Consider the following 13,311-nt stretch of genomic DNA (forward strand, 5'->3'; position numbering starts at 1 on the left):
ACTGACTCATTGAAAAGACCCGGATGCCAGGAAACATTGAAGGTAGGAGAAAGGGACGACAGAGGATGAGATGGTTGGATGGCATCACTGACTCAATGCACATGAGTTTGGGTAAACTCCAGGAGTTGGTGATGGACAGGGAGGTCTGGCGTGCTGCAGTCCATGGGGTTGCAAAGAGTCGGACATGACTGAGTGACTGAACTGGACTTTGACTTTACGGACTTTTGTCAGCAAAGTGGATAAATTAGTGTTGGTGATTTAGTCTTCTTATGAGATGCAATTCTGAATAATTTATATATAAGCCTTGGCAGGAGAAAGTTTATGCATGAACTTTGAGCAGACCTCTGGTCAACCAGCAGATGACCAGTACAAGGTGGTCTTCTTCCAAGGCTGGTGGCTGTATGTGGTAGGAAAAGAGGAGAAAAAGGTGAAAGACAGAATTCCTCACTCAACTTCCTTCTCTACAACCCTTTGCACTTCTGTGTCAGGGCAGTAGTGGTTTAAGCACTTCCTGGGTGACTGAGTCAACTGTCAAAAGCCAAGAGCCCTTTGTCTTATGATATTGAATAGCCAATTGATCTAATATCAATAAGTGTTATAATTGATTCCGATTTATCACTTCCTCATTGTGAGGTGTTATGCTGACTCAAGAACCAATTAAGGAATATGTAAAAATTTAATTTTACCTGACCCACTCCCCCAACTTATCTCACAAGTTAGTAATAGCTCGAGGTAGAAAATTTAGCTACTTAGGGGAAATGGCAGTGAGTCCATTTGAGGAACAAATGTAACAAGTGTCAGGAATAGGGAAGTAAGATGAACTCAGAAGTGTGTGTGTGTGTCTGTCTGTATGTCTGTCTCTGTGTGTGTGTGCCCTCAGTTGTGTCTGACTCTTTGTGACCCCATGGACTGTAGCCTGGCAGGCTCCTCTGTCCATGGTATTTTTCAGGCAATAATACTGGACTCGGTTGCCGTTTCCTGCTCTAGAGGATCTTCCCAACCCAGGGCTCAAACTCAAATCTCTTGCCTCTCCTGCATTGGCACCTGAAGAAGTATAGATAAGAACAAAGACAATGAGTAGTAAAGTACTCGCTGTCTAGCCTGGCCCATTCTGGGGAAGCTAGAGAGAAGTAGAATATCTAAGATGCTGCAGATAGGAGGTTTTGATTCATGCCATTGCATTCTCAGCAGTGTTTTGCCTGGGTACGTTATATCTCTCCAGACTTCCACTGCTTATGTGTACAAATGATACCAAATTAATATCTAGTGTTCCAGCAACTGCTACCCCTTCCATTAAGGGGATATCGTTAATATAAGCTGTATGACCCTCTCAAATTTGTGCTATTTTGTCCCCTGGAATCCTCAGATACTGTTGCTCTGAGCCTCAGATATGAAGGTACAAAAAGTTTCATGGTGGACTTTATAGCAGAGCAGAAACACGAGTCTTGGATGAAACTGTCCTTTGTATTAAAATAATAAGAATTGAGGTATCTCTTGCCTTCACATGAGTCAAACCTGAGTTCATAAACAATGGGCTTAGAAACAAATGCTATTTTTTAACAGATGGAAGTACCAATAAATAAAAGCAATTTAGGGAGACCCCTAAGTAATACTTATATCAAGATAAAATTTAACACAGGAAAATAGTTCTAAACACTGTTCAGGAGATTACTTGTGGCTGAGATTTTTGGCTATGCAAAAAGTGGAGGACAATACATTTTTGTTTTCAAATAGTCTCTAAATATTTCCACATCTAATGTATGCATACAGTTTGAAAACTTATTAGATATTTATTAGATATTTCAGACAAGGTCATCTGAGAGTGATACAAGTTCCTATATACAGGGGAAAAAATGATGTAGGTGATAGAGAAGGAGCTAAACACCATTCCCTGTGTGTCTAAGTGCACCTTCAGAAGAAATTTATGTTTATGAAGGGAAAGTGATGAAGCCAGGTGAGACTCTAATGGACACCAAATCTTTTCCACTCTGAATCGGACACCAGATAAATTTTAGAAAACCATTTCACCATTTCAAAAACCCTCCAGGTAGCCTAACATGCTGGCACTCACTCACAGAGCTTGGCAAAACCCGGGTCTGGATGTCAGCGCTGCCGGGGGTCTTCCTAACAGCAGTGTGGCATCTCATGTAAGGATGGGGAGCCTTATCAAGTGCATTTGAGAAATCAATGAGAATACGGTCCGACCCTGCCCGTCCTACATCAGAAGGGCTTTGGGTTGCCAAATGACATTTGATGACTCTCTTTCACCTGTCCCTATTTAAGGACCTTTACCAGTTATGATTCAATGGCTTCTCAAACTCAAACTTTGCCAAAGAATAAGAAAGGATTTTCAAGTTCACTTTTACAAATGAACACATTGTAACGGTAAAAAGGAGGAGGGTGAGAGAAAATGTCCATGTGATTTCCCTTCACCACTGAGACTAAAGTCTCCTTTCTTGCACCATCAAGGTTGTACCATGCTGTGCCTTCCATTCTCTGAGCATCCAAATTCAAACCGTTAGTTGAGAATGAGCTTATAACTGCTGCAGCCATGAAGCCTTCTCTGATCATTCCACCACCATTAACTTCATCACTCCTTGGAAAAACTTGAGCAGACAGGACACAACTTATCACCTAACTCTAGAATATTGTACTGCTCTTTTCTGTGAGTTAGTCTTTCTTTATGTCTATATTGAATACACCTGATTGAAAAGGGGGTATGGCAAAATAGAAATAAGGTATTTGAAGCCAAGGAGACACAGGTTTGCAAAAGAATATGGAAATTAGCCTAAATTTTTTTTAGAAAATGTGTACACATTAAAATGTTAATACATTGGACAAAGTAACTAATATACAAAAAACTTTCTTTTGCATTCCTCTGAGTCAAAAATGACTTTATTTTTCTGGGCTCCAAAATGACTGCAGATGGTGATTGCAGCCATGAATTAAAAGACACTTACTCCTTGGAAGGAAAGTTATGACCACCCTAGACAGCATATTGAAAAGCAAAAACATTACTTTGTCAAAAAAGGTCCATCTAGTCAAGGTTATGGCTTTTCCAGTGGTCATGTATGGATGTGAGAGTTGGACTATAAAGAAAACCGAGCACTGAAGAATTGATGCTTTTGAACTGTGGTGTTGGAGAAGACTCTTGAGAGTCCCTTGGACTGCAAGGAGATCCAACCAGTTCATCCTAAAGGAGATCAGTCCTGGGTGTTCATTGGAAGGACTGATGTTGAAGCTGAAATGCCAATACTTTGGCCACCTGATGTGAAGAGCTGACTCATTTGAAAAGACCCTGATGCTGGGAAAGATTGAGGGCAGGAGGAGAAGGAGACGACAGAGGATGAGATGGTTGGATGGCATCACCAACTCGATGAACATGGGTTTGGGTGGACTCCGGAAGTTGGTGATGGACAGGGAGGCCTGGTGTGCTGTGATTCATGGGGTCACAAAGAGTCAGACACATACTGAGCGACTGAACTGAACTGAGGCAGCAATATTGGTTTCCTGTAATTATCCAAACATACATATAGCAAAAGAATTTCTGCCTTGTGTTCATTCAACTACTATTTAAAATTTATCCATTCTGCTACTCCAGGCACCATGAGTATTAAAAGTCTTTCACAGATAGCTCCTTCTTTTGAGCAACAAATAATCCAGCAGGGAAAATAATAAATTGCTCCAACTGACCACATTAGCAGTTTCATAGTACAGGTTCTCTGTGAGAGGTACAGGGTATTAGGGCTACAGTTGTCATGGATGGGTTCCCTGGGATGCAGACAATGTGAGGGAGTTTGGTACACAGGCTGTGTGTTAAGGATCACCCTTGCAATCAAGTCCTCTGGAGAAAGAAGGAAGCAGGAATGGTGAGAGGGAGGAATCAAGATATAATGTTGATCCTACAACAGACTCAGTGTACACTGTGGGAAGCCATAGAGCTTCCATGCAGCCCCATGTTGGAAAGAGGTGGCCAAGCCTGTAAACTCGGCTTCAATCATTCATCGAACGTGGACAGACCAGAAGGGATGTGAACTTAGGTGAGTTGGCTCTCTCTCCAGCTGACACAATCCTGAAAGGCCAATAGCAGGAAGCTATCTGCCAGCAGCTCTCCCAATAATTAGGGAAACATGCCCTTCCTTGAAATGGGCTCTGGGCATTACAGAGTCCATCAAAGATTGGGGTGAAGGGACAGTGTGTGTGGACAATGCATTTGCAAGCTTGATTGGGCAGGGAAGGAGAAAGGGCAGTGACTAGAAGATGCAGGCTTGAAGGGGGGTTTCCTTCTTGTAGTATTGCTCTATTTTTTTTTTTTTTTTTCTTTTTTGGCTATGTCCCGTGTCTTTGCTGGGCTTCCCTGGTAGCTCAGACAGTAAAGAATCCGCCTGCAATGCGAGAGACCTGAGTTTGATCCTGGGTTAGGAAGATCCCCTGGAGGAGGGCATGGCAACCCAGTCCAGTGTTCTTGCCTGGAGAATCCCCATGGACAGAAGAGGTGGGCTGCAGTCCATGGGGTAGCAAAGAGTTGGACACGACTGGGCGACTAAGCATCGCACAGCATGTCTTTGCTGGATTTTAGTTCCCCAGGCAGGGGCTGAACTCACACCCTCAGCAGTGAAAGCAAGAAGTGCTAGAGAATCGCCTTCATTTGTCTATCATAAGAGAAGAAAGTACAGAGGGAGAAGTTGACAATATAGGAAAGAAGAATATAAGTAGCAAAACAAAGCAGATTTATATCTCTTTCCTCCATATCTGTGTAGAACATTTTACACCTCAGTTATAGCACTTCATCCATTATAACATCTAATCTCTCTTTTTACAGTGATCTACACAGGAGGGGAAACCCAAACAATTTTCAAACTGTATCCTCTACATGTAGAGTGAGAGAGAGCACATAGTTAGTATGTAACTACTGAGTCACTGAATTGAACATTAAAAACATAGAAACACCTAAACCCCTTGAAAATTATTTTTAGTTAAATAAAAAGTATCTAATTATTATTCATTTTTAAGATAACAATAATATTTCCCACCCAGTGTATAAATGTGTCTTTTAGCTGGTGTGGGACAGAGGAAAACACACAGATAGACAGATATATCTTGCCATAATTATGTTAGATAATTAAGAGGCTTAGATTCTGGTGCCCCCCCCCCCACCAGGACCTATCAGCTTGTCAACTCAATATATGAATTTAGAAATCCAGATGAATACATACACAACCCAGGAGTTGATATATACAATGAGATTTTGAAACATCTTGAATTATCTTAATGCCTTTCTTCCTTATAATATCTTTTTCCTTCTTTGAAGTATCTGCTGTGAAAGATGATTAACACACAGCTTGTTGGATTGGAAACAAAATAAACCAATGTTGTTTTTTTTAAACCTAGAAGGCTCACAAGGAGAAGCTTTTACAATATTTATTTGTCTCTAATAATCTCCAATGGATAGCTCTTTATAACTTGTCTATCAAGGGTCAGCAAAGAACTAGGGAAATTCTTACGGTTAACATTCATGAGGTCTTTATTTCTTGTTGGTGTTTGCATTGTCTGCTTCCTCTGCAGCTGAAATGAAAAGCAGTGTTACAAGAAGGATTTGTCAATGGCTTTTGTTCCTGGAGCACTGGAGGAATGTAAAAGAAGGTATTATTAATGGAAGAGCATCATTCCAGATTCTCATAATTCTCCATAGAGGCATCTAATTCAGTCAAGTATGCGATAGAAGAATACTGATTAGTGAAGAGAATCTTTAATATGAGCCTGGGCAGCACTCACCCTTTGGGGAGTTCATGATTATGTAAATCTCTGATTCCATATCGAGGGGTTTGGATATGTGCCGAACAACAGCGAAATGCTATGTAGACTACTTCACTCCAAGTACTAGACCCTCAACATTTACATTTCAAGAAGGAGAAATTGCAATAAATAACTGCAGGGTATTGGGGGAAGTTTTGGATGCTGGTCCTAAATACAACTTAGGATTTATCTGTTAAAATGGAGGGAACAGTTGAATCTTCTCCAAGACTGCTGCAAGGTAGAAGCTGAGAGCCAGAACATCATTGTTTAATCAGCCCATTAGAAATGGTCAACTTGGGGCTTCCCTGGTGGCTCAGCAGTAAAGCGTCTGCCTACCAATGCAGGAGACATGAGCTTGATCCCTGGGCTGGGAAGATCCCCTGGAGAAGGAAATGACAATCCACTCCAGTATTCTTGCCTGGGAAATCTCATGGACAGAGGAGCCTGGTGGGCTACAGTCCATAGGTTTGCAAAGAGCCAGACAGGACTTAGCGACTAAACAACAACTGGTCAAATTAAAGCGGTCCCTTTGAGAAGCTTAATCCCACAAAGTTGACATTACTAAGGACATTTTGGGTTCCCCTCTTCTGGAATTCTTTTTGGGAGCATGAAACACATTTTTTAAATTAGCTTCTGGGGTAGTAACTAGATCTTTATGCTCAAAAAGTGGATTTCTTTTTTGAAAGTTTTTCTGTCAATTTGAAACTGTCAAAAGTCATCCACTCAGAGCTGAGCTTGAACAAAAAGTTGGGTGACCAAAGTGTGTTACAACTCCTATCTGAGTTCAGTTTTATGGACTGAGTTACTTAGAACCTAGCCAAGAAGGTAACCGTCAAAAAGGGAATCACAGAAATAGCCTGAGCAAGAGAATGGCAAATGATGTGGTCTGTTCAAGACAAGTCCTTGGAAAGAAGGAAAAAATAATATTTATGAATGAAGTAATATTTTTGGAAAAGCACTCTTATTCATTCATTCACTAATTTAGCAGCATGTTCAGCAGGCAGTAGCACCATCTACCAAGCTTTGAGCAGAGTGCTAGGAGCTTGGGACATTCAAACAAATTGGACCAAGATAAATAAGTCACATTTTAGCTTCAAGGAGCTAAAGTAAATGTAATAATATACTTCAGTTCAGTTCAGTAACTCAGTCATGTCTGACTCTTTGCAACCCCATGAACCGCAGCACGCCAGGCCTCCCTGTCCATCACCAACTTCCAGAGTCCACCCAAACCCATGTCCATTGAGTTGGTGATGCCATCCAACCATCTCATCTTCTATTGTTCCCTTCTCCTCCTGCCCTCAATCTTTCCCAGCATCAGGGTCTTTTCAAATGAGTCAGCTCTTCGTATCAGGTGGCCAAAGTATTGGAGTTTCAGCTTCAGCATCAGTCCTTCCAGTGAACACCCAGGACTGATCTCCTTTAGGATGCACTGGTTGGATCTCCTTGCAGTCCAAGGGACTCTCAAGAGTCTTCTTCAACACTGTAGCTCAAAAGTGTCAATTCTTCAGCGCTCAACTCTCTTTATAATCCAACTCTCACATCCATACATGACCACTGGAAAAATCATAGCCTTGACTAGACGGACCTTTGTTGGCAAAGTAATGATTCTGCTTTTTAATATGCTGTCTAGGTTGGTCATAACTTTTCTTCCAAGGAGTAAGCATCTTTTAATTCCATGGCTGCAATCACCATCTGCAGTGATATTGGAGCCCAGAAAAATAAAGTCAGCCACTGTGTCCACTGTTTCCCCTTCTATTTCCCATGAAGTGATGGGACCAGATGCCATAATCTTAGTTTTCTGGATGTTGAGCTTTAAGCCAACTTTTTCACTCCCCTCTTTCACTTAGTTCTTTAGTTCTTCTTCACTTTCTGCCATAAGGGTGGTATCATCTGCATATCTGAGGTTATTGATATTTCTCCCGGCAATCTTGATTCCAGCTTGTGCTTCATCCAGCCCAGTGTTTCTCATGATGTAGTCTGCATATAAGTTAAATAAGCAGGGTGACAATATACAGCCTTGATGTACTCCTTTTCCTATTTGGAACCAGTCTGTTGTTCCATGTACAGTTCTAACTGTTGTTTCCTGACCTGCATACAGGTTTCTCAAGAGGAAGGTCAGGTGGTCTGGTATTCCCATCTCTTTTAGAATTTTCCACAGTTTATTGTGATCCACACAGTCAAAGGCTTTGGCATAATCAATAAAGCAGAAATAGATGTTTTTCTGGAACTCTCTTGCTTTTTCGATGATCCAGCAGATGTTGGCAATTTGATCTCTGGTTCCTCTGCCTTATCTAAAACCAGCTTGAACATCTGGAAGTTCACGGTTCACATATTGCTTACTTTATATATAAACAATATTTGAATTAATAAATATTATTTAATTAATTTTAGAATTTGAAACATTATTAGAATTACCAAAACAGACACAGAGACACCAAGTGTTGACTGACAATATTTCATACATGTTGTGACCTATCTTTTCCAGGAGAGTTAAGTGCTATCCACGTGACTCCACCAAGAGAGGACATCTAGAATCTTGCATCTGTCTTTCCTGGACTCTACTGTATGTGCCTTTTTCTTTGGCTCATTTAAATCCATATCCCTCACTGTAACTGTAATGCATGAGTTTAACAGCTTTTCTGAGTTCTGTGAGTCATTCTAGGGAATCATTATACCTCAGTGTGGTCCTGGGGAGCCCCAACACAAGTGAATAGCTCTTTCACAAAAATTCTTCCGTCCAAGTTGTTCTCTGCTTGCAAGCTACTCTAGAACTTATAGCACAGTCTGTAACACACAAGTGAATTTAAATCAATATCCAGTTCTTTAACTGTTTCATGACTGGGTACTTTGTCAATCAGACTGTTAATTCAGCAAGGACTTGCTTATGTCTTATACTTCCATAAATCCCATGCAACCAGGGCTGGACACACAGTACATGCTCAGTGTATTCAGTTCAGTTCTGTCACTCAGTCGTGTCCAACTCTTTGCAACCCATGGACTGCAGCATAACAGGCTTCCCTGTCCATCACCAACTCCCAGAGCTTGCTCAAACTCATGTCCATCGAGTCGGTGTTGCCATCCAACCATCTCATCTTCTGTTGCCCCCTTCTCCTCCTGCCTTCAATCTTTCCCAGCATCAGGGTCTTTTGCAATGAGTCAGTTCTTCACATCAGGTGGCCAGTGTATATACTTGCTTCAGGAAAATGAGAGATCTGGATGTATATGAGAGAGTCACCTGGGGAAAAAAATAAGTGGAATTCTGGCAGCTGACCAACCAGGCAAGTCAAGAATAAATAAATTAGGACCTTTGCCTTGGTACGGAAGGCAAGCAAGTTAGAAATTAAAAGGATCAAGGGAGATTAGACATGTGTGAGAAGGAGTTGTATGCCTAGAACAACAGGGAAAACAAATAGGAAATCTGTAGCAAAGAGATTACACAAAGATTATATTTGAAATTGCAGGATGAAAGGAGAGGCAAGAGGACCAAAGTCACATAGCAATAAGCCAGGTCCTCAGAGAGGCTGTTTGCACTGAGGGAGGGCAAAGAAGGTCTCTGTTTTTATAGATTAGGAGAGAGGAGACAGAGATGATGCAGAGAAACGTAGTCAACATGAACTGTCTTGGGCCTCAGCTGGCTGTGGTGCTCTTGGGCATTCTAATGCTGTGAATGGGATGAGAATTTGTTAACTGGAGCTGGGAGGAAAAAAGGAGGTCTCTGTTACACGCTCTAGTGAAGTGAGGTCTGAACTGAATCCTGACTTCAGGGCAACCTGAAACATCCCCAACCATAGGCTGAGAGAGGGTCTTCCTACAAGCATGACCTTCTCCCAAGCTCCCATGTATGTGTTGTGTCTGACCCTGCTAGCCTGACAACATCCCCAGAAATTAAGGGTCTGAGGGACCAGTATTCTTTTTCTTTCCTGAAGGGTCTCATCCTAACCTAGGATTGATGTCCCATTTCTATTTAGTTCAGCAAGAACCTACTACCTGTTGGGCACCATAGCTTAGACAGTCTAATAAAAATTTTACTTTTATATTTTATTTTGTATTATTTATTAAGAAACATTATTCAGATAAGAGATCCAGACAAATTCCTAGATCTTCCTGGGAATGTATGGTTCCCCTACACCAGCTCTGCCTGACGATATTATCCAGCAGGGAGGTGTACTTGGTCAGCTCCTGGCACAGGCTAAGCATACAGGGGAGTAACTCCCAGGGGCCATCCTTAACCAGTGAGAGGGTTCAAGATACTGGACAAATACTCCAGCTTCCTAGACCCTCAGTGAGATCGGTAAGAAGTAGATTCTATAGAGTTAGTCAAAGAGTCTCGAGAGGGATTCAATCATTCATTGCTCTCACATTCTTCCCTATCTCATTCTGCATCCCAAACAGTGCTTTCTAGGATTACCTATCCCAAAAACCTACCTGCGCTTCAATTATTGTGTCAAGGGCTGATTTTAGCAGAAACACAATGAGACACCATGTCAGGCATGAATGAGAATATAAATAAAACTTAATGTGATTGAGTGCTTGCAGTAGCAATGGACTTCATAGATATTATCCCCATTTAATCTTCACAACAACCTGTCAAGGCAAGTATTGTGATTATCCTTATTTTGTAAAGTAGGGCACTAAGGTTAAGAGGAATTAAATAGCTTGGCCCAAAACACTAGTTAGGAGATGGCAGAGCTGAGGGTGGGGGTGGCCAAATGCAGTCTTGTTTAATTATAAATAACATCCCTTTCTACTGCATCACACAACATTCCTGGTCAGTGGGACCACAGCAAGATTGGTGGTTATTCAGGGTGGTCTGCAGTGTGGATGAGAGGGAAGGACATTGTAGGCCAGAGACTATATCAGAGGTTTCTTCAATCAACCAGCTTGTAGACCCTGGGAAGCTGACTTGGCTTTGTCCTGAAGGTGTTCAGGGAAGAGATGAATATGAGACGGAGAGGCAGGAGTGTCAGCAAATGGTCCTACACAGATGTGGGAGGGAACAGACAGAAGTGGATGAGATGCCCCTAAAAGAGGAAGGTGCTCTATTCCCGGGAAGGGCACTATCTCCCCTCCTTCTGGCCCCGATCCTGAGGAATCTCTGGGCACTACAGGGAAGAGGTTTGCAGATGAACATGGGGAGCAGTGTTATCAGATGACTTGATGCTCTTTTGCTGGATTGCCCAGCCATACCGTTAGTCTCTGCCTAAAGTACATTCTTAATAAAGCAAAGGCGGGTTGGGGGGTGGGGGGGGTTCAGATCTCAGCTCTGGAAATCCCCAGGGTTGGACATCGACTCCAAGAGCCCCTGCGGTTTCCTTGTGGACTGAGCAGAGATCAGGGCTGTGCAATGTCTATTGCAAAATGACTCTGGTAATAGAGGCATGCATTTTCCCACTAACCAAATAAATCTTGAATTCTCAGTCTTGAGAACAGCCCAGTGTGCTATACCCAACAGGTAAAAGAAACTGCGATTGATTCAGGCTCATATTAATATCCATACAAAATCCAAAAGACGGCAGGCGTGAGGTGTTAGCCTGGTTCTTTCATGAACGAGCTTTGGAGGCTCAAACAGGCCCTTAACCACTTATGCCGTCAGCTTCCTCACTGAAATGAATTTGGGTTAAATAATCTGATCTTAAAAGTCTCTACCACAAACTGGCCCCTACGAATTCGGCTGGACAAGTAAAGGAGTCTGTCAGCAATGATTAATTGAAACAATAACCACAGGTGTAAAAGCAAGAATATGTTATTTATTGTCCAACTAAGGGACAACTGTATATTAGACACTGGAGGGAAAAACCTATCTCTGCCAACACATGCCGTGTTTCACTCAGATAGTAAAGTGAAAGCCCTCTTGGTGAGACAGAGCCCACGTATCAGGCAGCATGCGGCAGTTGTACCCCAGCCCTGGAAACCTATGTGGCTGACTCCCTGAGGAAGGGTCTTAGACACTGCAGAGTGTGGGGTACTGAGAAACCAGAAGTGGAGGAGAAATAGTGCTGAGTGCAGTTACAGCCATATTACGGAGAAATAGTTCAGACCTTAAAGTGGATCTGTGAAGGTTTTTGTTCATTTGGGATTTTTTATGTCAGTAATCCAAAAGCTTCTGTGTCGAGACTTGCTGGATAGTGTCCAGGGAACCAGAGAACTGGAGGCAGCTGGCTCTGGAGAGGAATTCTGTGGAGGAATTTATCAGCTGCTGGTGGGGGCAGGGAGTCAGCTGGTCAATATAGGTATAGAAATGTCCTGAACATAGCTGTGGACCATGTAATGATTGGAATACATGTTTCACAAGGACCTGTCCAATGAGTGGGAGAAGGATGCAGACTTTCAGCTGGTCAATATGTGCGTGTGTTTAGTCGCTCAGTCGTGTCCGACTCTTTGCAACCCGATGGACTGTAGCCTGCCAGGCTCTTCTATCCATGGGGTTCTCCAAACAAGAACACTGGAGTAGCTTGTCATTCCCTTCTCCAGGGGATCTTCCTGACCTAGGGATCAAATCTCCTACATTGCAGGCAGATTCTCTACCAACTGGACCACAAGGGAAGCTAGTCATGAATCAAGTATTAATACTGGAACACATGTTTCATAGGGACCTGTCCAATGAATGCAAAAAGGAAGCAGATGTCCATGGAGACTATTCTAGGTCATGGTTTTCTATTACCCCTGGACAGTATGTCAGCTTCAGAACAGGACCCAAGCCAGCAGTGGAGAAATAAGGGGGCTCTTAAGAAGGGACCTGAGGAAAATTTGTAGGCAAAATGTCAAGAATAGTGCCATGTACACAAGGTATAAAGAAAAGGCTTCAATCCAAATAGTGTAACTGGAGTAAAGCCAAGACCCCAGGCTCAGCAAAGCGTGCAAACGGAGCACGACGTAGGTAAAGGATGACTCCTAAGTTAAGCTCATGGCAGCAAGATCTTCCTGATCCCCTACCAGAGTTGCCAGGTCCAGTTACAAAGAAGTGAGGAAGAATAAAGGGTGAAAAATCAGATGGTCACCCACTCTTCACTTTAAGTACTAAAATCTCAGTAGGGTAACATGGCATTATCTCTCAACTCTATAGTGCCCATTTTTCTATAAAGGGTGTGATATAGCATGGGCTATGAATCTAAGAAATCTATTCTACCAGTAAAATGGAAGTCCATGATAGTTCGGTATGCTCTCATATGAGATTGAATAATTCATTCATTAATTCCTTCATCCTCAGATAGTTTTGATCATCTCTTGTCTCCCATTGACTTCCCTGGTGGCTCAGATGGTAAAGCGTCTGCCTACAATGCAGGAGACCCAGGTTCGATCCCTGGGTTGGGAAGATCCTCTGGAGAAGGCAATGGCAACCCACTCCAGTACTCTTGCCTGGAAAAATCCCATGGACAGAGGAGCGTGGTAGGCTACAGTCCATGGGGTTGCAAAGAATTGGACACGACTGATCGACTTCACTTCACTTTGTCTCCCATTAAGGTTGCTAGATACCTTATCATAACACTGCAGATGGAAAAGCCTTGTAAAAATAGT

General features: G+C 42.4%; 1 non-coding gene across 1 annotated transcript; it reads left to right on the plus strand.

Moving 5' to 3' along the window:
• The first annotated feature begins 13,036 nt into the window (after positions 1 to 13,036).
• TRNAC-ACA (transfer RNA cysteine (anticodon ACA)) lies at positions 13,037 to 13,108 on the plus strand. Its single transcript has one exon. It is a non-coding gene; the product is annotated as a tRNA-Cys (tRNA).
• Positions 13,109 to 13,311: the final 203 nt, after the last annotated feature.

This window comes from Dama dama, chromosome 21, assembly GCF_033118175.1.
Source record: "Dama dama isolate Ldn47 chromosome 21, ASM3311817v1, whole genome shotgun sequence".
NCBI classification, from domain to species: domain Eukaryota; kingdom Metazoa; phylum Chordata; class Mammalia; order Artiodactyla; family Cervidae; genus Dama; species Dama dama.